The sequence below is a fragment of the Balaenoptera borealis genome, assembly GCF_965194805.1.
Source record: "Balaenoptera borealis genome assembly, chromosome: 4".
Taxonomy (NCBI): domain Eukaryota; kingdom Metazoa; phylum Chordata; class Mammalia; order Artiodactyla; family Balaenopteridae; genus Balaenoptera; species Balaenoptera borealis.
Genome location: NC_138861.1, coordinates 52,372,010 through 52,397,616, shown reverse-complemented (window position 1 = coordinate 52,397,616; position 25,607 = coordinate 52,372,010). Strand labels below are relative to the sequence as shown.

General features: G+C 42.3%; 2 protein-coding genes across 35 annotated transcripts in view; one reads left to right on the top strand and one right to left on the bottom strand.

The window, feature by feature from the left end:
- Positions 1–25,607, top strand: part of LOC309628287 (uncharacterized protein) — a 94,799-nt gene that overhangs the window by 17,658 nt on the left and 51,534 nt on the right. For 3 of the 33 annotated variants that reach the window (XR_014244322.1, XR_014244331.1, XR_014244335.1), the window contains 2 exons: positions 19,833–19,941; positions 21,637–21,944. The exons of 8 other annotated variants lie outside the window; for them this stretch is intronic. The gene's annotated coding sequence lies outside the window, so the exon portion shown is untranslated. 22 more of the 33 variants (XR_014244320.1, XR_014244330.1, XR_014244334.1 and 19 more) reach the window with 19 other exon arrangements.
- LOC309628258 (NUT family member 2G-like) overlaps positions 1–25,607 on the bottom strand; it is a 66,385-nt gene that overhangs the window by 33,912 nt on the left and 6,866 nt on the right. The gene's annotated exons all lie outside the window — the stretch shown is intronic.

The following is a 25,607-nucleotide window of genomic DNA, read 5'->3' as shown; positions in this document are numbered from 1 at the left end:
GAAGGGAAACTCGAGGGCATGTTGGTGACTGTGAGGCGCCCGTGTGAGCTCCCACGTGGACTGACCTTTGTTCCTTCTGATCTTCTATGGCTTGTACCCATCCTGATCTTCTGTGGCAGCTACGCCCCTGGAATGGTCAGCAATACTCTGCTCATTCTTAGCCAGATGAGTCAGGAAATGTCACTTCCTCTGGCAGCTGGATGTGTCTCTTGCAAGTGAGTGGTCCTGGAGTCCAGGGTGCAGGACTGGTGGACAGATGCAGAGTGAGGCTGATTCCCCCGTGAGCCCTCTCCTCAGTGAGGTGGCCAGGAGGTCAGGGCTGTAGCTCCAGAGGGTCAGACATGGCCAGTCCTCTCTAGAATGTGCTGGAGGGGCCAACTCATTGAACGGACCCTGCCAGGAGATAAACAGACCCCGAGGACAATTCCTAAGGGAGAAGTCTATACCTACCCATCTTCCACTTTCTCCTTTGGATGGCCTCTACCACAAGGTAAAAGCTAAGCCCCCTCACACGGCCCTTCTTGGCCTGGTCTTACTGACCGGCCAGTCTCTCCCCACATCCTGGCTCACTCTGGGCCCTCTGGTGATACCAGCATGAGGCCCCCCTGCATGTCAGTTCTCACCTCCTTGCCTTGGCCCATGCTGCCCTTGCTGTTTGTCCTGCTCTTCCTCCCCCAAGGCTGCTGTGAGTCACCTTCTCCAGGTGGGAAAGATCCACTGAAAATGCAAATTTGGGTAATTACTGCATCACCTGAGTCTCTAGCACGTGCCAGGCACTATGACGCTTGCCAAATCCACAAACACCCCACAAAGCGGATGTGCTATTAGTTGCACTTTGCAGGTGATGAAGCTGAGGTTCAGAGGTGAGCAACCATGACCAAGTACCCTGTATGTACCAGAATATCAATCAGACTGGTCACCGTATCCAATAAAGCCAAACATTAGTCTGATCAGGACGCCTAGATGCCAGGCTGTAAAGGCGCAAAATATGTCCCAGCAAGAGAAGGAGCAGTGCCAAGTACCCCAGCAAAGAAGCAGAGTTCATATCCTGCTTTCTTAATCAAAATAACTGCAGATCAACCCACAGTTTCCTACTCTGTTAATAGGAGGAAAATACCAATGTGCATTGTCCTATAAAACTACCTTAAAATAATATGTATGATCCCGAGTGCTTTGGTAATGACCCCAAATCATCATCATGAAGTTGGGATACTTCTTAAAACACTGCAAGTCTTACACACTGGCATATAGAATCTGTAAAGTCAGTTCTTTGTGTAGTGATGGTAGATAGAAGTGGCCCAGAAGGACAGAAGACAGAAAATCGAGCAGAAACTATTTGTCCAGAGGTGACAATGGGTCATAGCCAAGGTTCAAGCATTACTAGGGAGGTGGTGAAAATAGTAATGGGCATAGAGTGTAATAAGTCAAGGATATCTCATGTAGTTTCCAATGAAAGTTTATGAAAGACATATAACTAAAAAGATAATAGGCTGGGAGGTGAAATAGTACAAAACATTTGATATGTTTTTTACAAGGATAAAAGAAGATAGAAATGAACATTAAAGAAGTCGGTCAAATAGAAAAACTGTAAGATGGTAATCTCACAATATGATGAGGAACTTAGATTTATTTTGTTTAAATAAATTGGTAGACTATATTTAGAGTAGTTTTAAGTTTAAAGAGAATTTGAGCAGAGTATAGAGTTCCCATACACCCCCTCACATCTATTCCCCAGACCAAGGTTTCCCCTATTATTAACGTCTTGCACTAGTGCGGGGCATTTTTTACAATTGATGAGCCAAAGTTCATACATTACTATTAACTAATATCCATAGTTTACATTACAGTTTACTCTGTTGTATATCCTATGGGTTTTGACGAATGTATGACAAGCATTGACCATTACAGTATCATACAGAATAGTTTCAGTGCCCTACCTTTTCCAGGATGTCATATAGCTGAAATCATACAGTATGTATCCATTTCAGTTTGGCCTCTTTCATTTAGCCATATGTGTTTAGGGTTCCTCCATGTCTCTTCCATTTAGTACTCTTATAGCTCAAGCTGCCATAACATAATACTATAGGCTTGGTGACTTTAACAACTCACAGCTCTAGAGGCTTGGAAGTCTAAGATCACGGTGCTGGCCAATTCAGTGCCTGGTGAGGGCTCTCTTCCTGGCTTGCACACAACTGTCTTTTCACTGTGTCCTCACATGGTGGAGAGAGACAGAAAAAACTCTCTGGTTTCCTCTTATAGGGGCACTAATAGAGCCTAATCCTCATGACATCATTGAATCTAATTACCTGCCAAAGGCCTCATCTCCAAATACCATCACTTTGTTAGAGCTTGAATATATGAATTTTGGGGGGACAGAATTCAGTTGATAGCCTCATTCTTCTAACAGTATAAAATATGACGAATAAAGAAAGCTCATCATTAAATTATCTCTTTTCTAGCAATACATAGATATTTACTTGCTTTTTATAAACCATTTACATATTTTAAGATAAATGAATTAAAGATTTTAACAAGTCAGGTAGAACAAGATAAGAAATTGTAGGTACAAACATGTTGAAGCAAAAACACATAAACCCCGCCGTTGCATTGTCTCAAAAATTCAGTTAGAGTTCTAAGGTCTGATTTAGGTTTCCACCTCTGGTTCATGCCATTTGCTCTACCACAACAATAGGGATGGGGTAGTATGCTGAAGTTAGGACATTAAAAAAACCATTAGAAAACAGATACCTCGCTAAACTGAATGTTTATTTGGTGTGAATTGAGGCTGTTTCTTCTTAACGATATGATTCATATTAAAACTTGTCAGGACACAGTAAATTAACTAAATGTAACTTGGGGAGAAGTTTTACTTTTTACTGAGATAAAATTAACCGTTTTAACTCGCACGATTCAATAGCATTTAGTACATTCACCATGTTGTGCAACCCTTACTTCTATGTGGTTCAAAAATATTTTTATCGCTTTAAAGGGAAGACCTACCCATGCTTTCTTCTACCTAACCCCTGGGCAGTCACCAGTCTGCTTTCTGTCTCTATAGATATATCGATTTGGATATTTCATATAAGTGTAAATTATACAGTATGTGACCATTTATGTCTGGCTTCTTTCACATAGCATAATTTTCAAGGTTCACCTATATTGTAGTGTGTATCATTACCTCATTTCTTTCTTCTTCCCATCTTTAATGAGGTATAATAGAGAAATAAAAATATATCTTTAAGATATACAACTTGATGTTTTGATATACATATACATTTTCAAAATCATTGCCACGATCAAGCCAATTCACATATCCATCACCTCATATAATTACCATTTTCTTTTTTCTTTCTTTATGGTGAGAACACTTCAGATCTACCCTCTTAGCAAATTCCAAGTACACAATACAGCATTGTTAACTATATGCACAGTTCTAGATTTCCAGAAATTATTCACCTTGCATAACTGAAACTTTGTACCTCGTGATCAATACCTGCCAATTTTCCCATCCCCTCATCTACTGTCAACCACTGTTCTGCACCCCACATCTATGACTATTTCAGATTCCACATAAAAGTAGCATCCTGAAGTGTTTGTAGCTGTCTTTCTGTATCTGGCTTATTTCACGTAGCATAATCTCTTTCAGGTTCATCCATGTTGTCACAAATAGCAGCATTTCCTTCATTTTGAAGGCTGAATGATATTCCATCGTATACAGGCATACCTTGGAGATATTGCAGGTTTGGTTCCAGACCACCAAAATAAAGCAAATATTGCAAAAAAACAAGCCACATGAATTTTTTGGTTTACCCGTGCATATAAAACTTATGTGTATACTATATTATAGTGTGTTAATGTGCGATAGCATTATGTCTAAAAAACCAATGTACATACCTTAATTTGAAAGTAATGCTAATTGGGAAAATGGCAGCAATGGACTTACTCAATGCAGGATTGCCACAAACCTTCAATCTGTAGACAACGTAGTATCTGCAAAGCACAATAAAAGGAGATATGCCTGTTTATATACCACACTCTGTTTATCCATTCATGAATCTACAGACACTTCAGTTGATCCAATATCTTGGCTACTGTGAAAAGTAAACATGGAAGTGCATATGTCTCTTCACAATACCGATTTCATTTCCTTTTGCTGTATACCCAGAAGTGGGATTGCTGAGTCATAAGGTAGTTGTATTTTTAATGTTTTGAGGAACTTCAATACTGTTTTCCTTAGTGGCTGTATCAACTTACGTACCCAACAAAAATGCACGAGGGTTCCCTTTTCTCCACATCCTCATCAACACTTGTTATCTTTTGTCTTTTTGATAATCGCCATTGTAACAGGTGTGAGGTGATATCTCATTGTGGTTTGACTTGCATTTCTCTGACAGTTAGTGATGTTGAGCACCTTTTCATACATCTGTTGGCCATTCATATGCCTCCTTTGGAGAAATGTCTATTCAAGTCCTTTGCCCATTTTTAAAAATAAATTTATTTAATTTATTTATTTATTTTTGGCTACGTTGGGTCTTTGTTGCTGAGCGTGGGCTTTCTCTGGTTGAGGTGAGTGGGGGCTACTCTGTTGTGGTGCACGGGCTTCTCATTGCAGTTGCTTCTCTCATTGCAGAGCACGATCTCTAGGTGCGTGGGCTTCGGGAGTTGTGGCGTGTGGAATTAGTTGCTCCACGGCATGTGGGATCTTCCCAGACCAGGGCTCAAACCTGTGTCCCCTGCATTGGCAGGTGGATTCTTAACCACTGCACCACCAGGGAAGTCCCCCATTGGGATTTTAATAGGGATTGCATTGAATCTGTGGATCACTTTGGGTAGTATGGATATTTTAATGATAGTAAATCCTCCAGTTCATGAACATGGGATGTCTTTCCATATTATCAGTGTCATCTTTAATTTTCCTCATCCATTTTTTATACTTTTCAATGTAGAGATCTTTCACCCCTTTGGCTAAATTTATTCCTAAGTATTTTATTCTTTGTAATGAGATTAAGAATGGGGTTGTTTTCTTAATTTCCTTTTTTGGGTAGGTCATTCCTTTCGTATAATGACTTCTATATGCTGATTTTATATCCTGCACCTTTACTAAACTCACTTATGAGTTCTAACAGTTTTTTGGTTTTCATTTATTTGTTTGTTTGTTTGTTTATTTATTTATTTTTGGGTGTTTTGGGTCTTCGTTTCTGTACGAGGGCTTTCTCTAGTTGCGGCAAGCGGGGGCCACTCTTCATCGCGGTGCGCGGGCCTCTCACTATCGCGGCCTCTTGTTGCGGAGCACAGGCTCCAGACGCGCAGGCTCAGTAGCTGTGGCTCATGGGCCCATTTGCTCCGTGGCATGTGGGATCTTCCCAGACCAGGGCTCGAACCCATGTCCCCTGCATTGGCAGGCAGATTCTCAACCACTGCACCACCAGGGAAGCCCCTCTAACAGTTTTTATTGCTGTTGTTGTTGAATCTTTAGGATTTTCTACATGTATGATCATGTCATCTGCAAACAGAGGTAATTTTACTTTTTCCTATCTGATTTGGATGCATTTTATTTCTTTTTCTTGCCTAATTCCTCCGTCTTCCAGTGCTATGTTGAATAGAAGTGGTAAGTGTGGACATTCTTGCGTTCTTCCTGATATTAGAGGGACAGCTTTTAGTTCTTCACTGTTAAGATGTTTGCTGTGGCCTTTTCTTTTTCATATGCTTTTATTGTGTCGAGGTACATTCCTTCTACACCTAATTTGTTTAGAGTTTTTATCATGAAAGGATGTTGAATTTTGTCAAATCCTTTTCTGCCTCTATTGAGATGATCATATGATTTTTCCTTCATTCTGTTAGTGTGGTGTATCACATTGGTTGATTTGTGTATGTTGAACCATCCTTGCATCCCAGGAATAAATCTGACTTGAGCATGGGGTATGATAATTTAAATTTATTGTTAAAATTGGTTTGCTAATACTTTGTTGAGGATTTTTGCATCTATGTCTATCAAAGATGTTGGCTGTAATTTTCTTTTCTTGTAGTGTCTGTGTCTGGCTTTGGTATCGGGGTAATGCTAGCCTTGTAAAATTAGTTTGGAAGTGTTCCCTCCTATCCAGTTTTTTGGATGAGTTTGAAAAGGATTGGTAGTAATTCTTCAAATATTTGGCAAAATTCACCAGGGAAGCCATGTGGTCCTGGATTTTCTATTTTGTTTTTTTTTTAAATTATTGATTCAATCTCCTTATTTGTTATTGGACTGTTCAGACTTTCTGTGTTATCTTGATTCAGTGTTGGTAGGTTGTATGTTTGTAGGAATGTATCCATTTCTTCTAGATTATCACATTTGTTGGCATAATTGATAATGGACCCTTATGATTCCTTTATTTCTGAGGCATCACTTATATTGTCTCCTCTTTCATTTCTGATTTTATTGAGTTGTCTTGTGTATTTTTTTCTTAATTCGTGTAGTCAAGAGTCTGTCAAATTTATCTTTCCAAAAAACACCACTTAGTTTTGTTTCTATTTTCTATTGTTTTTCTATTCTCTATTTGATTTATTTCTGCTCTAATCTTTACTATTTCCCTCCTTCTGCCAAATTTGAGATTACTTTTTTCTTCTTTTTCTAGTTCCTTGAGGCATAAAGTGAGATTGTTTACTTGAGGTTTGACTTCTCCTTTAATGTATGCATTTATCACTACAAACTTCTCCTGTAGTACTGCTTTTGCTGCATCCCATAAATCTTGGTGTGTTGTGTTTCATTTTAGTTTGTGTCAAGATTCTTTGAAAATTCCCTTTTGATTTTCTCTTTGAGCCAATGGTTGCTCAAGACTGTATTATTCAACATGATAAATATAATTAACATTGCTGTGTGTTATGTATGAAGGTTAAGAGAGTAAATCCTAAGAGTTCTCATCACAAGGAAAACATTTTTCTCTTTTTCTTTTATTTTGTGGCCATATGAGATGATGTTCACTAAACTTACTGTGGTAATCATTTCTTGATGTACATAAGTCATATCTTTATGCTGTACACCTAAAACTTATGCAGGGCTCTATGGCAGTTATATCTCAATAAAAGTGGAACGGGGAAAAGAGTATATTCTTTAATTTTCACGTATTGGTAAATTTTCTTGTTTTCTTTTCTTTATTAAAATTTTGTTTTTAATTTAATTCTTTGCTCTGTTGGGTCTTCGTCGCTGCATGCAGGCTTTCTCTAGTTGCAGTGAGCAGGGGCTACTTTTTGTTGTGGTACATGGGCTTCTGATTGCAGTGGCTTTTCTTGTTGCAGAGAACAGGCTTTAAGGCACGCAGGCTTCAGTAGTTGCAGCACTCGGGGTCAGTAGTTGCGGCACGTGGGCCCTAGAGCGCAGGCTCAGTAGTTGTGGTGCATGGGCTTAGTTGCTCTGCATCATGTGAGATCTTTGCATACCAGGGATTCAACCCATGTCGCCTGCATTGGCAGGCAGATTCTTAAGCACTGTGCCACCAGGGACGTCCAGATAGTCCTGTTTTGTTACTATTATGGGATTTCTAGTTTCATACCTAGTTGTGATCAGAAAAGATACTTGAAATTATTTCAGACTTTTTAAATTTGTTAAGACTTGATTGTGGCCTAACATATTATCTATTCTGGAGAATGGTGTGTGTGTACTTGAAATGAACGTGTATGTGCTGCTGTTGGATGAAATGTTTTGTATGTGTCTGTAAGGACCATATGGTCCATAGTGTTGTTCAAGTCATGTTTGTTGATTGATTTTCTGTCTGGGTGTTCTATCCATTATTGTAACTGGGTTATTGAAGTCCCTTACTATTCGTGTACTGCAATCAATTTCTCCATTTAATTTCGATATTTCCTTTAGAGCTGTATGTGCTCTGATGCTGGATGCATATATAATTGTTATACCCTCCTGTTGACTTGACTCTTTTATTATCATATAGAAACCTTCTTTGTCTATACAGACAATTTGTGACTTAATGTCTATTTTGTCTGTTATGCATATAGGAACTCTCACTTTGTTTTGGTTGCCATTTGCATGGAGTATCTTTTTCCATCCCTTCACTTTGAGCCTGTATGTGTCTTTTAATCTAAAATGAGTCTCTTGTAGACAGCATAAGGTTGGATGTTGTTTTTTTATCCATTCAGCCACTCTATGCCTTTTGATTGGGAAGATTAATCCATTTATATTAAACTAATTATCGATCAGTAAGGACTTACTATTGCTGTTTTGTTCATTGTCTTATCTCTGTTTTGCACTCTTTCTCTGTAGCTTTATTTCATTGTTGTTTGATTATTTTTTTGTAGTGATTTACGTTGATCCTTTTCTCTTTATCTTTTGTTTATTTATAGTAGGCCTTTTCTTTGTGGTTAGCTGAAGGCTACATAGAAATCTTGTAGTTCTAAACATCTATTCTTTTACTCCCACCCAAACTTTGTGTCCTTATAGTCAGTTTCCTTCTTTTTATATTGTTAACAAATTTAAACTTTTATCTCAGGATTAAAGTACTTTATACAGCACCATTACAGTGTTATTATGCTATATTTGTGTGTGTGTGTATGAGTTTACCATTGAAATTTATGCTTTTGTTTGCTTTTGCATTTCTGCTAACATGTTTTCATTTCAAAGTGATCTCCCTTAAGCATTTCTTATAAGGCAGTTCTAGTAGTGATGAACTCACTGTGATTTTGTTGACTTTATCTCTCCTTTATTTTTAAAGCATAATTTTGCTAGGTATGGTCATTTTTGCTCACAGGTTTGTTTTTTTTCTTCAGTACTTTGAATATATCATCCAACTCTCTCCTGGCCTGTAAGGTTTCTGCTGAGAAATTCACAAATTGTTTTCTGGGAGTTCCCTCATATGTGCCAAGTCACTTTTCTCTTGTTCCTTTCAATATTCTCTCTTTGTACTTCACATTTAACAAGTTGATTATAACGTGATTGCATGTAGTCTTCTTTGTGTTGATCCTATATTGAGCCCTTTGAACTTACTTCTACTGCTACACTATTTATTTTCTAGATATCTTATATCCTTTTTGTTCTTCAGTTCCTTCATTATTGCATTCTTTTGTGGTTGATGTTTTTCCCAGTTTACCATTTTGATTCTCTTCTTATTTCTTTTCTGTATATTTGTGAGGTAGTTTTCTTAGTGCTTATCCTAGGGGTTAAAGTAAACATCTTAATTTTATGAAAAAACAAATTTGAAGTAATAACATTTTCATCTAATAATAACAAAAATTCTGCTTATTTACATCCCGCATCCTCGTTTACACTGCACTTGTCACAAATGACATCCTTACGTATTGTGTGCCCCTTAATAGCCTTATAATAACTATTTTATATATTTGTCCTTTAAATCACATTTTGAAAAGAGGTGTTACAAACCCTAACTGCAAATGTGTTGGCCTTTTAAACTTAGTGTAGTTACCTTTACCATTGTTCTTTAATTCTTCATATGGTTTCAAGTTACGTTTCATTTCAGCCTGAAGGATTCCTTTAACAGTTCTTATTGAGCAGATCTACTAGTAATGAACTTCGTCAGTGTTTCTTTATATGAATGTCTTAATTTTCCTCTATTTAAAAAAAATCTGGTAAAATATACATAACATAAAATTTATCATCTTAACAATTTAAGAGTGCAGGCCAGAGGCATGAAATATATTTACACTGCTGTGCTATCATTACCATCATCCATCCACAGAACTTTTCATCTTGCAAAACTATAATAGTCTGTACTCATGAAACCACAACTCTCCATTTCCCTTGCCCCCTCACCCCTGGAAACCACCATTGTACTTTCTGTCTCTGTGAATTTGATTACTCTATGGACTTCATATAAGTGGGATCATACAGTATTTGTCCTCTTGTGACTGGCTTATTTTACTTAGCGTAATGCCTGAAGGTTGATCCATGTTGTAGCATGTGTCAGAATTCCCTTCCTTTTTAAGACTGAATATTGATTTATTGTTTGTATAGGCCACATTTTGTATATCCCTTCATCCCTCAATGGACCCTTGAGTTTTTTCACCTTTTGCCTATAGGGAATAATTCTGCTATGAACATGGGTGAACACATAACTCTTTGAGTTCATAATTTCAATTCTTTTTGAGTATTTAATAGGAACTCGAATTATGGGATCATATGGTAATTCTATTTTTAATGTTTTGAGGAACCACCATACTGTTTTCCTTTCTGTGTGCACCATTTTCCATACCCACCAACAGTGTACAAGTGTATACATACTGGATATTAACCTTATCAGCTATAAGATTTGCAAATATTTTCTCCCATTCAGCAGGTTCGTTTTATTTTTTGATGAAAGAAGTATTTTTAAATTTTGAATACCTAGTTTATCTATTTCTTTTATTACCTCCACTTTTGGTGTCATATTCAAGAACTCTTGGCCAAATTTCATGTCATGGTTTTCTTCCCAGAACTTTCTTCTAAGAGTTTTATAGTTTTAGGTCTCGCATTTAGGTCTTTGATTCACTGAGTTAATTTCTGTATGTGGTGTAAGGTAAGGGTCTACCGTCATTCTTTTGAATGTGGATATTGTTTTTCCAGTACCATTTGTTGAAATCGCTATCCTTTCCCCATTGGGTGGTCTTGGCACTCCTGTTGAAAATCATTTGGTGATGTATATACGGGTTTACTTCTGGGTTTCTATTTTGTTCCACTGGCCTATTCTCCGTCCTGTATGTGTGTTTATGCCAGTACTATTTTGATTACTGTGGTTGTGTAGTAGGTTTCAAAATCAAGAAATTTGAAACTTCAAATTTTGTTCTTTTTCCACATTATTTTGACTATTCAGGCCTTTTAAATTCCATATGAACTTTAGGATGAATTTTACTACTTCTGAAAAAACCTCACTGTGATGTTTAAAGAGATTGCTTTTAATCCATACATCCCCTTAAGTCGTGTTGACATATTAACAACATTAAGTCCTCCAATCTGTGAACACAAGATGCCTTTACATTTATTGGTGTCTTCATTAATTTCCTTCAGCAACGTTTTCTAGTTTTCAATGTACATGTCTTTTGTCCCGCTGGTTAAGTTAGTCCTCGTCTTTTACTATATTTCATGATATTTTAAATGGTATTTTTTTTTAACTTTCCTTTTCAAACTGTTCATTCTTAGTGTATAGAGAAACAACTGAGTTTTGAGTGTTGATTTTGTATCTGGCAAATTTTCTAAATTCATTTATTAATTCTAACAGATTTTTTTTGGTGCTTGTGTGTTGTCTCTCAACAAATAGAATTTTATTTCTTCCTTTCCGATTTAGATGCCTTTTATTTTTGATCTTGCCTTATTTATTTGGCTAGGAATTCCAGTACTTTGCTGAATAGAAGTGGTGACAACAGGCATCCTTCCTTTGTTCCTGATCTTAGGGAGAAAGATTTCACCACTGAATATAATAGCTGTTGGTTTTCTATCTGTGACCTTTGTTATGTTGAAGTCATCAACTTGTATTCCTGGTTTGTTGTTTTTTTTTTTTTTAATCATAATATGGCATTGAATTTTGTCAAATGTTTTTTCTGCATCAATTAAGATGATCACATGGAGTTTAGTCCCTTCAATCTGTTTATGTGCTATACTACATTGATTGATTTTCATATGTTGAACCAACCTTGCCTTGCAAGAATAAATCCCATTTATTCATGATGTATAATCTTTACAATGGGCTGTTCTGTCTCTTCTTATTTTAAAGGGTTTTTGCATCAGTATTCATAAGGGATATTGGTCTGTAGTGTACTTTTCTTGTAGTGCCTTTAGGTTTGTAATTGATGTAATGTTAACCTCATAGAATGAGTGAAGATACATTCTCTCCTCTTAAATTGTTTGGAAGAACTTGAGAAGGATTGGTGTTAATTCTTCTTTAAGTTGTTGGTAGAATTCACCATGAAGATACCTGGTGCTGGGCGTTCAGTTGTTGGGAGATTTTTGATAACTGATTCCATATCTTAACTTCTAGATCTGTTCAGATTTTGTATTTCTTGGTAGGATGTGTGTTTCTAGGAATGTGTTCATTTCATCTAAGTTATCAAATTTGTTTGTCTACAACTGTCAATAGTACTCTATTGTAAGCCTTTTTATCTCTACAAAATTGGTAGTAATGTCCCTTTCTTCATTTCTGATTTTACATATTTTGTTCTTATCTCTCTTTTTAATAGTCAATCTAACTAGTTTTGTCAATTTGTTGATCGTTTTCCTCTTTTTACAGCTATTTTGAGGCATAACTGACAAAACTGTAATATATCTAAAACGTATAATGTGATTATTTGATATACATATATATTGTAAAAGGATTCTCACAATCAAGTTAATTCACATACCCATCACCTGTCATATATTCACTTTTTGTGTGTGAGGACACAAATTCTACTCTCTCAGAAATTTTCAGTTACAGAATACAGCATCATCAGTTAGTCCCCCTGTTATACATTAGCTCCTCAGACCTTATTCCTTCATTTTATCCCTCATGTTCTAACTGAAAATTTGTATCCATTTACCAGCATGTTCCCATTTCCCCCCATGCCCAACTGCAGGCAACAATTTCTGCTCTGTGTTTCTATGATTCCAACTTTTTTTTTAGATTCCACACATAAGTGATACCGTGCAGCATTTGTCTTTTCTCCATCACGCTTATTTCACTTAGCATAATGTTCTCCAGGCTCATTCATGTTCTTGCAAGTGTAAGGATTTACTTTAAGGCTGAATAATATCCCATTGTGTATGTTATGTATGTATATTTGTGTGTATGTGTGTGTGTGTGTGTGTGTGTGTATCAGATTTTGTTTATCCATTCATCTGTGAGAGACAGGCAGGTTCTTTCCATACCATTACTGTGAATAACATTTCAAAGTTTGTTTTTGTTTTTTTCCCGTACCACGTGGCTTCTGGGATCTTAGTTCCCCAACCTCGGATTGAACCCAGGCCCTCCTCTCAGCAGTGAGAGCACGAAGTCTTAACCACTGGACAGCCGGGGAACTCCTAAAAAAATATTGTTTCTTTTTGCTATATGACCAGAAGTGGAGTTGCTGGATCACATGGTATTCTAATTTTATTTTCTTGAGGAATCTCCATACTGTTTTCAGTACTGGTTGTACCAATTTACATTCCCAAAAACAGTGCACACAGATTCCCTTTTCTCCACATCCTCACCAGCATTTATCTCTTCTCTTTTTCATAATACACATACTAACAGGTGTGAGGTGATATCTCATTGTGGTTTTGATTTGCATTTCCCTGATGATTGGTGATGTGAATCACCTTTTCATATACCTGTTCCCCAAATGTTTGTCATCTTTGGAAAAATGTCTTTTTAGGTCATTTGCCAACTTTTAAATTGTGTTATATGGTGTTTTTGCTACTGAGTTGTATGAGCTCCTTGTATACTTTGGATATTAACTTCTTTTTAGACACGTGATTTGCAAATATTTTCTCACACTCCATAGGGATGGGGAGGATATAAGTTGCTTGTCTGAGGTCACACCGCCGGAAGGGAAGGCTCTAAGAGTCCCAAGTTTCTCTTCCTCGCCCTTCTTGCTTCCTGCCCCTGGAATGTGGGTTCCCCCCAGACGGAGCAAAGTACCTATCAAGCAGCATCAAATATCCAGTGCAATCAAGACAAGTGCTATGATATGAAAGCAAGTCCTCGGGGCCAAGGCCCATGGTCCTGCTAACTCCCTGGGAAAGAGGCCTCGAACATCACTCGTGATATCAGAGAGAGCCAAGGACACACACAGGGAACGTTGCCCTGGGCAGTGGCCACTTCATGCTTCATGGTGTGTGACCAGTGTGAGAACGCAAGGCCGTAGGAGGGCCCCATGCTTGGCTAAATACTCTGCCACCACCATTTTGAAATTCTTGATAATTATTGAACAAGGGCCCTGTATTTTCATTTTACACCCAGCCCTGTAAATTATGTAGCTGGTCCTGCTTCTGGGAATGTTTCTTGGTCACCTTCTCCCTACCTTCCCTGTCCCCAGTCTCAGGACTTTGTGCAGGGCCAGGGCTGCACACAGTCACTATAAGAGATGCTTTTCCGACCACCGTTTGGAACCAGAACAAAACCAACAAAAGCCCCAGATCCATGCAATTAGCCAATATCTCCTCACCAAGACAAAGCCCCTCTGCCCGGAAAGATGCTGCTACTGGCTTGAGACTCCTTTTCCCCCTGAACATCCTACCCCCCAAGGTCTTGCTGCCATTTTGATGGGACACAAGTCAAATGACGAGGGGCTTTTTTCCCCTCTGCATTTTCCTGCCTAGATTTGCACCTGTTTCTGTGGCTAATGTTACTGTTGGGTTTCTGTTTTCCCATCTCTGTCCTCTCATCCCTGCTCACACACTGCACACACAATCATAAATTATATTCCAGGCAGGCCACGAATCTCTCCTCACACACATCCCTAATAAAATGTTTATCTGATGGTTTCAAGACCCTAAGCTGCCTCCAGCCAATTTTTGCTAACATATGTCACCCCTGGGACTAGCCAGAGGTGGGCAGTCAAACGTTAGCATCAACACATCCTTTAGAAGGTCCCTAAGAGGGCTACATGCTCCAGGGCTGTTCCTGGAAAGTAGGTCACAGCCTGTGGGATGGCCAGACATTGCCCCCAGCCCCAGGAAGGGGAGGATGAGGTCAGAGAACTTGCAATGTCGTGACCCTTCAATATGCCTCTCACAAGGACAAGCTCTCCTCGAAGGAAGGTTATACATAACTGAGCGTTTCTGTCCAGGTGGTACTTATAATAACCAAAGGAATTAATGCAGATTAGTTTTCTTTGGTGTCTGGGTGTGGTAGGCATAATGATGTCCCAAAGATGTCTGCATCCTAGTCCCCGGTACCTGTGAATATGTTACATTACATGGCAAAGGGGAAGTAAGGTTACAGATGGAATTAAGGTTGCTAATCAGCTGACTTCAAAGATGAGATTACCCCGAATTGTCCAAGTGGGACCAATGTAACCACAAGGGTCCTTAAAAGTGGAAGAGAATCAGAAGAGGAGGTCAGAGTGATGCTATGTGAGAAGGACTTGACCCTCTAGGTCGAAGATAGAGCCTGGCTTTGAAGACAGAACAAGGGGCCATGAGCCAAGAAATGCAGGCAGCCTCCAGAAGCTGGAAAAGGCAAGGGAACAGATTCTCCCCTAGAGCCTCCAGAAAGGAATGTCGCCCTGCTGACACCTTGATTTTAACCCAGTGAGAACTGTGTCGGACTTCTAACCTATGGAACTGTAAGTTTATAAGTTTGTTTTGCTGTAAGTCACTAACTTTGTGATAATTTGTTACAGCAGCAAGAGGAAAATCATGCACTACCTCCTTAGATTCTTATCACCGGGGTGTGTTTCACAAGCAGAGCTAAGCTGAGGCAGGGAAAGGCCCTTGGAGGAACCATCACTGCTTCCCTCGTGATGAGAAAACCTGGCAAAATTATGAAGTAAGCAAAGTGATGAAAAACACCCTTTGTTTTTTGTCCTTGGGTTGTGCCACAATCCAACGGGATCCCTCATTTGGGGGACTCCAGGTAGACCCACCCCATAAAGGCCTATTGAATCCAGGAGCTCCCAAGTTTTCCCTTCAGCCTATCAAGGTTTAATTATCCTAGCTATTAACTAAAGCATGAAAGTGATCATATTGACTATAGATACACGACAGGATAATGGAAGAGAGTATATAAATGAACACTCATTTACTGTTTATCCTTTTGGGAAATGCTGACATGCTTAATGAGCCTCACTCCAACCCAGCAGCACTTAACCTTTTTAAAGTCACAGGCTCTGCTAAGAATCCAATGGAAGAAAAACGCCAACACACACAAAACCTATTTTGGGGGCTCATGAAACCACTGAGGCATCCAGCCTCAGCCCAGAACCCCTGCTCCAATTGCTAGGACAGCTAAGGAAGGTAATTTGAAGGCTGTTTAAGGCCTGTGTCCGTAAAATCACTTCTCCCTGTTGGCTACTTCCTGCCTGTACACAAAGCTGATCGTGGGGCCAACTTACAAAACGTCAGAATTATTAACAAGTACCTCTTTCCCACTGGTTGAAGAGACCTTACGGGTAACAGACCAGAACCCAGTGATGGGAACAAAATGTTCAAAGAATGGAGACAAGAAGCAGTGAGAGATGATCTGGGCGGGGTGTGGTGGCGGACAGATTTTGACATGGCAACAGCATATCTTGTGGGCAGAGAGGCACAAAATCCCCATTCCCTGTTAAATAGGATCTGACTACCACCAGAGTGAGGTGGATGAGCCCGGGCCAAGGGGGAGACTGACACCCACATCCCCATCACGGCCACCTGGGTACATCCCTGGGCAATGCTATCTGATCCATTCCCACTCCAGAGCCACCCACGAGCCCGGTGCCCAAACCACTGCTGTGTAAGTCGGTGCCTCTCAAGGCAGTGTCACCTGAGGGTGCCCAGCAGAGCTCAGGCATCAGAAGGACATTCCCGCAAGCCCTGACTGCCCCTTACCAGCTCTGGATCTTGGGCAAATGAGTCCGCCCTGCATTCTGCCTCCTCAGATGCAAAATGCAGACGATACCAGGACAAGTCCACAGTCCCTCATCAAAACCCAAGGGTCAGATGTGCTTCAAGGTTCAGAATTGTTCAGATTTGATAAAGGTAATAGAGTGCCTATGCATTATGGTAATACCCATGGTGGGTCTGTCATCAAACACATCAATACGAACATTCAGACTAAAAAGGATAAACAGTTTAGGTCAGATTTTGCCACCAAATGCATTCATTGGGTTAAGCTTCCCCTCTACTTAGTTATGAAATAATTTTGTTTGCAAAGTTTTGCTGTTGTTCAGAACAGCCGTGAAGACATTAAGGCCCTGTAGGATTATTGTTGTGTGGATAAAACAGTTACAACACCCACCTCCTCTAGCCATCCCTGCACCTCAGGCCCACTTCAGTCCTCGTATTCATCACACTGAGTTACAATTCTCCTAGGTCTGTCTCCTCTTCTAGATCGTGAGCATTTTGTGGTCAGGAATGATAGCTTGCTCACCTGTGTATTCCCAGCATCTGGCCCATGCTGGGCACATGTCCATAAATGTGTGCAAAACACAAGTTAATTAGTCATCTAAATCTCTCCACCTGCCTGTCTCCAAGCAGGTGGAAAAGCGCACCCCAGAAGTGCTCCCTCACTTGCTCCTGAACCCGGGTACACATCAGAACATCAATCTGCCTATTCAGCATCATCACGACGGTGCGGGAACCTCCTTGGCACTTTCAAATACTTTTTTCATAAACCCAATTCATGTCCACTAGGAATGGCCCTGACCAGGGAGAGACTTGGGAGATGAGAACTTTTGCTAATCAGCAAAGCTGTATCTGAGTCCAGACTCTTTCCTCCAGCCTTTAGACTGAAGAAGCACCTGGCAGCCCCTGGGGGCCAAGGAGGCCCACCTGTCTGTTTGCTTCTCCGGGAGCTGCTCCCACACATCGCGCAGTCTGGGCACAGCGCCAATGCGAGCTCTGCTTTCAGGACTTTGCATCTCTCTTTCTCTGTGAAGCCTCCAAGCCGACCCGGGTTTGGAAGCCTCTCTGCTGCCTCTTCACACTTATCTCTGAATGAGAGAAACCCAGCCCGGCTCCCCTGAGCAAGGCTGAATGAGCCCCGAGATCTAAATTGGCAGGAGCTACAGCTTGAGAACCACTCGTGCTAAAATGGAAAAGGACTTGGAGAGCGCAGCGCCTTTTCAAGAGAACGGAGAGGAAGATTCAACAGCGGGAGGAACTGAAACAGCCACTTGGATTACTGTCCTAGGTGAGGGTGGTCACCTGTGTCACGTGGTCACCTTTGTCACGTGGCCACATTGACAGGATGCAGGTTAGAATTAAGCCCACTGCCGCCCATCGGTTGCACAGTGAACATCTAGAGCGTCTCCCCAGTGGTTGTCATCTCTTGGTGGGTCAGAATCATTTACAAGGGTCCTTGTATCTCAGGTAGCAGAGGAGCCTGGGTCCAGGCTGCCCCTAAAGTATGCCTTGTCCCAGGCAGAGCTGCACTGTGTCCCCGCCTGCCTGGTCTAAGAAGTATCTGCTCCTCAGCAAATGAAGACGACTGGAAAGCCCCGACCCTCAGAGATGAAAGGGGCCCGAGAGAAGGGCTCCACCGACCTCCATGTTTTGAATGGACACGTTTCCTGAACGCGGTCACGTCTATACAGCGGATTTCCTGCACCAACTCGCTGTCTGGTCCTGGGATCGATAATAATGATGCCACCGCTACTCGTACTGGGGCTGCCTTCCCGGAGGGGAAGATCGGGCAGGGGAGGCGCTGAGGCTGCGCAGTTGGCTGCCGCACCTGAGTCCCCTCCGCAGTCCTAAGAAAGGTTTCAGGGCCCTCTTCCAAGCAGGTGGAGGTTTCTGCCTAGGGCTATTTGTTTGAGGCTTTCTCCTGGGTTTTTTTCACCTCTTCTGAACAGCCTTCCACCCCAGGGATGATCCAATCACCTACCCCCACCCCGCCCCGGGAAAACAAGCTCACTCCACGCCACAAACGGGTCCGATCACAGGTTCTCCTTCCGCTTTAACTCTCCTCTCTCCAGTGAAACTCCCACCCCCTCGGGATCAGCCCTGTGTAAGAAGCTGTGTGCTGAGAGAGGAGCCCCTGCAGCTATTCCCATTCCCCAAATGCTGCCTCTTATCAACCCTAAGGAGTCTCGGGCTAGTGGAATTGGAGGCAATGTAACAGCCTTGCACCTGTTCTGAGACGGGGCGCGTGTGTGGGGATGTGACATTAAACTGCTAGGGACACAGCATCACTCCCAGGTCACACGCCTCCGGGTCAGAGCACCTCCAACCCACAGGGTATAAGAGCTACCCGTGGCACCTGTTAAAATGCAGAGTCCGGGTTGCTCCCAGAGATTCTCATCCTGTAGGGCCTGGGTACAGCTTCCGTCTGGGTAGAGCCCCCTGATCTGCACGTTGCACGAGCAACTCAGATGACCCCCAATACACAGTCCGCAGACCAGCCTGAGAACTACTGCCTCGCTCATTACCTATGTCTGCCTCTCAGTTTCTACCCCTTCCCGCTTCTGAAAACTGCCCCTCACAAATGTTTTCCCGCAAAGAGCTAGGGGCAGTTGGTAGGGGAAAGGTGGCCCCCGAGGTTTTCCATGTGGATGATGTAGCCAGTTACCCCGACTAATACTGGATACTTAAGTATTTACAGATGCAATTGTCTTGAATTTGCTTCAACCTAATCCGAAAGGTGGGGGGGGGGGGAAGCTATAAAGGACATTGCTAGGATACCTGATGACATTTGGCTATCCACTGTGGATTAGATAATATCAAGGTTGGGACTTCCCTGGTGGTCCAGTGGTTAAGGCTCTGTGCTTCCAAAGCAGCGGGGGCCAGTTCCATTCCTGGTGGGTGAATTACGATCCCATATGCTGCTGGGTGTGGACAAAAAAAAAAAGATAATATCAAGGTTAAATTCCTGGTTTTGAACATTGTACTGTGGTTGTATTCTTATTGTTAGGAAATACATACTGAAGTATTTAGAGATAAAAGGACACAATATCTCCGACTTATTCTCAAATGGCTCAGAAAAAATAGTAGTCACACATATGTATACATATACACATAGAGAATATGATAAAGCCAATGGGATAAGATGGAAATTGTTCAGTCTGCGTAGAGTAAATGGGAGTTCCCTGTACTGTTCTTACAACTGTTCTATGTATCTGAAATTATATATCAAAGTAAAAAGTTACCAAAAAAAAAAAAATCCCCAGGTGAGGGGTGGGTGTGGGGATAGAGACTCCATTCTCTTTACTTTTATGTATGTTTGAAATTTTCTATCATTAAAACAATTCCCTGTACCAAGCCTCAGGTATGGTTTGAGTGGCACCGATCCTGGGCTGCTGGGAGCCTAGACACCGTCCACAACATCACGGGCAATGACCTGTGAGCTAGGAGTACCGCCTGAATTAGCGGTAAGGTCCTCCACGTTCTGTTCTCCCAACTCCCAACACTTAGCGATACACCTTCACAATCTGACTTTTCCAATGTTATTTTTTTCTGATGATTAATATCAAATCTTTCGGGGGGAATCTTACATAAAGGCAATTATAAACTAGAAAATAAAAATCACCTTTTAGACACACATTGCCTCTATCACAAAAGAAGTTTTTATTAGGACAGGTGATTTACTTTCAACCCCAGAACTTAGATTGGGCCCTAATACCTTTCCTTACATGATTTAGGATATAAATTTAAGCCAGAATGACTGACTGATTTTTTCAAAGTTCTCATTCAGTTAAAATAGAAAAGGATAGAAGCTGAAGATTATATGAATCATATGATAACAAGAAAATGCATATGCAGAGATGATATTAAAAATATCTGAGTACACCATAGGGAACTATATTCAATATCTTATAATAACCTATAATGGAAAAGAATCAAAAAAGGAATATATATATATATATATATATATATATATATATATATATCTCCAAATTACTTTGCTGTATATGTGAAAGTAACACAATATTGTAAATCAACTATACTTCAATTTAAAAAAAACTGACAACCCACAAGGGCACCAACCAATCAAAACCAATCAGAACAGATTTATTTTTAGATTTAAGCCCTGCAGCTGAGCCAGGTATTGACCCTTCAGCTCTTGGATTGTTGGGAATTCCAGGAGCACCAGGGAAGGCACAGTTATCCAATGATTTTAACCACTGGGCGAACACTGACTGACTACCAGCTCTGTGCATGAAGGAATATTAGCTCTAATAACTATGGTTTATTCCAACCCTCCTGGGAGCTCTGCCAAGTTTAGGTTCATACCCAGTCTATGCTCAGAGGGTAGCTCCAGATGGAGTCAAGACCCTGGAGTAATTCAAGCAGAGCTCAAAATTGTGAATGACTCACCCACTTGTCAGGAGCTAGGGAGCCAAACACAGTGGATTTGGGGGTGGGAGATGGGAGGGGGAGATATGTGGGCATTATTCACACTTGCTAATAAATACCTTCTTTTGCTTATAGAGACTCTAGGGCAAAACAAATGCTTTCAGGGACACTCCAGTGACTCACAGGCTGAGAATAGAGACGATCATTGTAACCATCTGCAAAAGCTTCTTATGAATGTATTTATTAGAGGAGGGAACCGACACACTACTCCAGGAAAGTTACATTTGAGAAATTCATTTCTAATTTCATGCATAGAACTTTTAAAGAAGTAAGAGTATTTTCCACTTCTACTCATGCCAAGAGAACATTAAGTTGGATACACTACTTGGGGAAAATCACAGCTGTTCCTCTGAGTTATAAAAGGTAGGAGGGTAGAGACCAGGTCTCTGTTTTTTTACACAGTGCCTGGCTCAAGACCATAGGAAATTAATTGCCTGCTTGATAAATGGTTTTTGACGATGAGGTGGAGGATGCTTTGGGAGATGGCCTTGCTCATTCAGGTCACAGGCTGCATTTACAGCCATTGTCTCTTTAGGGAACCAAGCTAAAACCCATACAGCCAAATTGCCAGGGCATGATGGTATTCATACAACAGACAGTGGTACAGGAAGAAAACAAATTTAAACCTGAGTTCTAAACTCTATTCTTGTACCTCTTCATTTCCAAGTCCACTGGTATTTGATTTTTTTTTTTTTTTTTCCCATTTTAAGGGCAGGGCTTCCCTGGTAGCGCAATGGTTGGGAAGCCGCCTGCCAATGCAGGAGACACGGGTTCGAGCCCTGGTCCAGGAGGATCCCACATGCCGCAGAGCAACCAAGCCCGTGCGCCACAACTACTGAGGCTCGCGCGCCTAGAGCCCGTGCTCCGCAACAAGAGAAGCCACCGAAGTGAGAAGCCCACGCACCGCAATGAAGAGTAGCCCTGGCTCGCCGCAACTAGAGAAAGCCCGCGTGCAGCAGCGAAAACCCAACGCAGCCAAAAATGAATAAATAAATTTATTTTTTTTTTAAAAAGAGTACCTGCTGGGTGAGATTAAGTGGACTTTTTTTTTTAAGTGGACTTTTAAATGCCCTTTTAAGTAAAATTTGAGGCAAGAGAACAGAAATCTGACCGTGACGTCATCACTGACGTTCTGCATCACCTGAACGATGAAGACAATGACCAGCCAAGAAAACCATTCATCAGTCTGAGGAAAGTGTGTCACCATGGTAAAGAACACATTCTAAGTCACTCACTGTCCCTCTTTTTCTTTTTAAATCCATTCTCCCACAAGGCATTTAACACTTCCCTGTGCCCAGAGCAACCTTCCCCATCCCCGTCTCACCCCATAAAAACCCAGAGGAGCGATAGAGAATTCTGCAAGCTCCCCACTGAGGTCAGGGTGACTCCCAGGTGGACACGGGTGCAGAGGGGCATGCAGATTCCTGGGGCACTGAGAAAGGCTTCTCTCTCCCCAGTCCTTCCCCCAAAATCACATGGAAAGTTCTCTTACAGGGGCAAAAACATCTTTAAAGTTAAGAAACAACATGAAGGGGCTTCCCTGGTGGTGCAGTGGTTGAGAATCCGCCTGCCAATGCAGGGGACACGGGTTCGAGCCCTGGTCTGGGAAGATCCCACATGTCGCGGAGCAACTGAGCCCGTGAGCCACAACTGCTGAGCCTGCGTGTCTGGAGCCTGTGCTCCGCAACAAGAGAGGCCGTGACAGTGAGAGGCCCACGCACAGCGATGAAGAGTGGCCCCCGCTTGCCACAACTAGAGAAAGCCCTAGCACAGAAACGACGACCCAACATAGCCATAAATAAATAAATAAATAAATAAATAAATTTATAAAAACCTTACCTGTGCATTTTAAAAAAAAAAAAAAGAAAAAAAAAAGAAACAACATGAAAACTTTCCTTAGAAAGAAAGGCCACACAAAGATTAAACTCATTCACTCGTCTCCTCCTGCATCCATTCCCCCAGCACAGAGTGTGTTGAGCAGAGGCCATTGCCAGGCTCTGGGGAGGCAGATGTGCCATGGGAGAGCGCAGAGCCTCATGGAAAAGGCAGACATTCACAACTCGCTGAAATGACAGCAGGACTGGAGACAAGCGGAGCGGGTAGGGAGTAGAGGGGAAGAGCGTGCTAAAATATGAAATCAGAGCCTTTCCAGGGAATGGAGGTGACACCAAAGAGGGAAGGTCATGAGAGGGAGTAAAGGCAGGCCCTGGAGCAGAGGTGTTGGCTGTCCCAGCAGCCATGCCCTCTTCTCCCTTCCCCCAGAGCCTGGGTTTTGTTTGGCTCTTAACCCCCGCCTCATGTGGCATGTGGCTCAGTGGCTAAGCCTGATGAGCCTGAATCCCTTGCCAATGATGGTTTAAAAAGGGACTTGGGACACAATCCTGCAAGTGAGACTTGAGGAGACATCAGCTGTGAGATGACCAGGAGAGAGTTTCTCTCTGATGAGACTTCAGGAAGGGGCAGCCTCTCTCTTCTTCTGTAGGACACTGTTGTAACTCCTGGAACTCTGGCAGCCTTCTTGTAACCACAAGGAAAACTAAATTCCACAAGGCCACCATGGCAGAAATGAAACCTGCACTTTGACGTTATTACTGAGTCATCCCACAAGTGCCCTACCCTAGGATTACCTACCAGTGAAATTAGAAATTTTTCTTATCTCTTAAGCCATCCTAAGTTGAGTTTTGTGCTACTTGCAGCCAAAAGCATCCTTTGTGGAAGGTGGCCCTTTCCTGAGGCCCCCTCACCTTTACCAGTTCATCTGTTAAATAGACAAGCTGAATTCCCAAGGGCCATGCACAGAGACTTCCTGTTATTTTTCTCCAGCTCTACTCATGAAAATAAAATTAATTTTCTAGCCCATGAATTAAACATCACTGCTGCCGGCTGAAAGATTTTAGCAACAGCCTTTTGTTGGCAAGAGAAGCAGGATCCCGACATGTTCTAAAATAAGCTACAAGGAGGCAGGAGGGGAGGAGGGGAGGCAAAGGGGAGGAGGCCATTAAACGGAAAAAGAAAGAGTTGCCAAATCCCACCCGTATGCAGCTTCTCTGACCCGTCGGCCTGTGGCCTGACTTCAGGGAGTGCTTCTCTAAGTTCAGTGCAGATGGGTCACCTGGAGACCTTATCAGTGCAGGTAGTGATTCAATAGGTCCAGGGTGGGGTCTGAGAGTCTTTCTTTTTAACAAGCTCCCAGGTGATGTTGCTGGACCACAGCCTGCAGGGACCCACAGAGCCCTCTGTAATAAGCTGCAGAAATGGGAAGCAGGACATTAAGGAGGGTAGTGAGAACCAGCTGTTTAAGCTCAGGTTCAAGGGAGGAAGTGAGGTGAGAAGAACTCCCCTACACACCTGTACCTTTGAGAAACAGAGCAAAGAGGAACACAGGAGGAGGAGAGAGCCCTGGGTCTGGTATGCCTGTGCTATTATACCCTTGGGGCATTTTAGTAATTTAGTCCTGGGACAATACCCCTGAAGCTGTGAGATCAAAGGCCCAGCTGAGACATTATTTCTAGCTCTCCCTCAGCTCTGGCCAGCCTGAGGGAGGTGCCCGGCCCCACTGCACACCTGCTCCAAGGCGTCTGCCTCAGGGTCTTTCCTGAAAATCTTCAGACTCACTCATCCTGCTGCCATGTGTCTGGTCTAGAAGTTATACACCAAGAGCCGCTGGTGTGTGTGATGGGTGAGAGGAGGTGAGAGGCAGGTAGAGGCTGAAGGGCAGCCCCTCCGAAAGCCTGATCTCCTCCCAGTCTTCCTGGTCCTGTTGGATCTTCCTGCCCTGGATCTGGGCCCTGATCACCGTCAGCCTCGCTGAACCACAGGTCCTTGACTGGCTCTCCCCTCTCCCCTCGGGCGCTCTGTAGCCTGTGGCTACAGTGCCATCTCACCCAAACCCCTTGGCCAGCCAGCCTCGGGCCTCCTGGAGGCTCAGTCCAGCCACCTCCTCCCCCGGGAAGCCTCCCCAACTCCCCCAGGCTGGCACCTGCAGCTCATGCTGCCTTGGCGGTTCTCACCCGTGCACCCGTCTGTCTCTCCAACTGGCCTTAAGTGCCGTGAAGTCAGGGATGGTGTCGGTGCCTGGCAAGTAATGGGTGAGTAATAAGCATCACTGAATATGGATAAGGGAATTAAATAATGGTTCTCAGCCCCGCTGTGCATCAGAAACACCTTAATGCCTTTTTCAAAAAAGCCAGGACCTCACTCCTAGAGATTCCAGTGCAGTAGGTCCGGGTGGGGGCGCGCCCAGGCTTCTGAATATTTTAAAAGATCCCCAAGTGATTCTGATATCTTTTGACAATAGTTGAAAAGGAAAAGAATGAATGAATTAGTGGACAAGTGAATATGTGACTGCACGTGCAACTGTGAGGCTTTCTCTCGTGGCCGTTCACACTCAGAGTGAACAAACGGCAGACACTGATGAGGGAGGATAGCGGGTCCCTGCTGGGGTGGCCACCAACCCATTGCCAGGGAAAACAAAGTCAGAAAACCAACTGCTCTACCCCTGACCAGGGCTTTCTGACAACCAGGGGGCAGCCGGAACAAGTCCCAGCCACCAAAGGGGAGCTAAAGGAAGGGAAGGCGCGAAGGGAAGCACCGAGGGCCAAGTGCCTCACTCCCGTTCCTTTCACTCCAGCTGCGACATGCTGCTGGTTGTACCGCTCTTCCCACTGTGCAGCTGGGGATG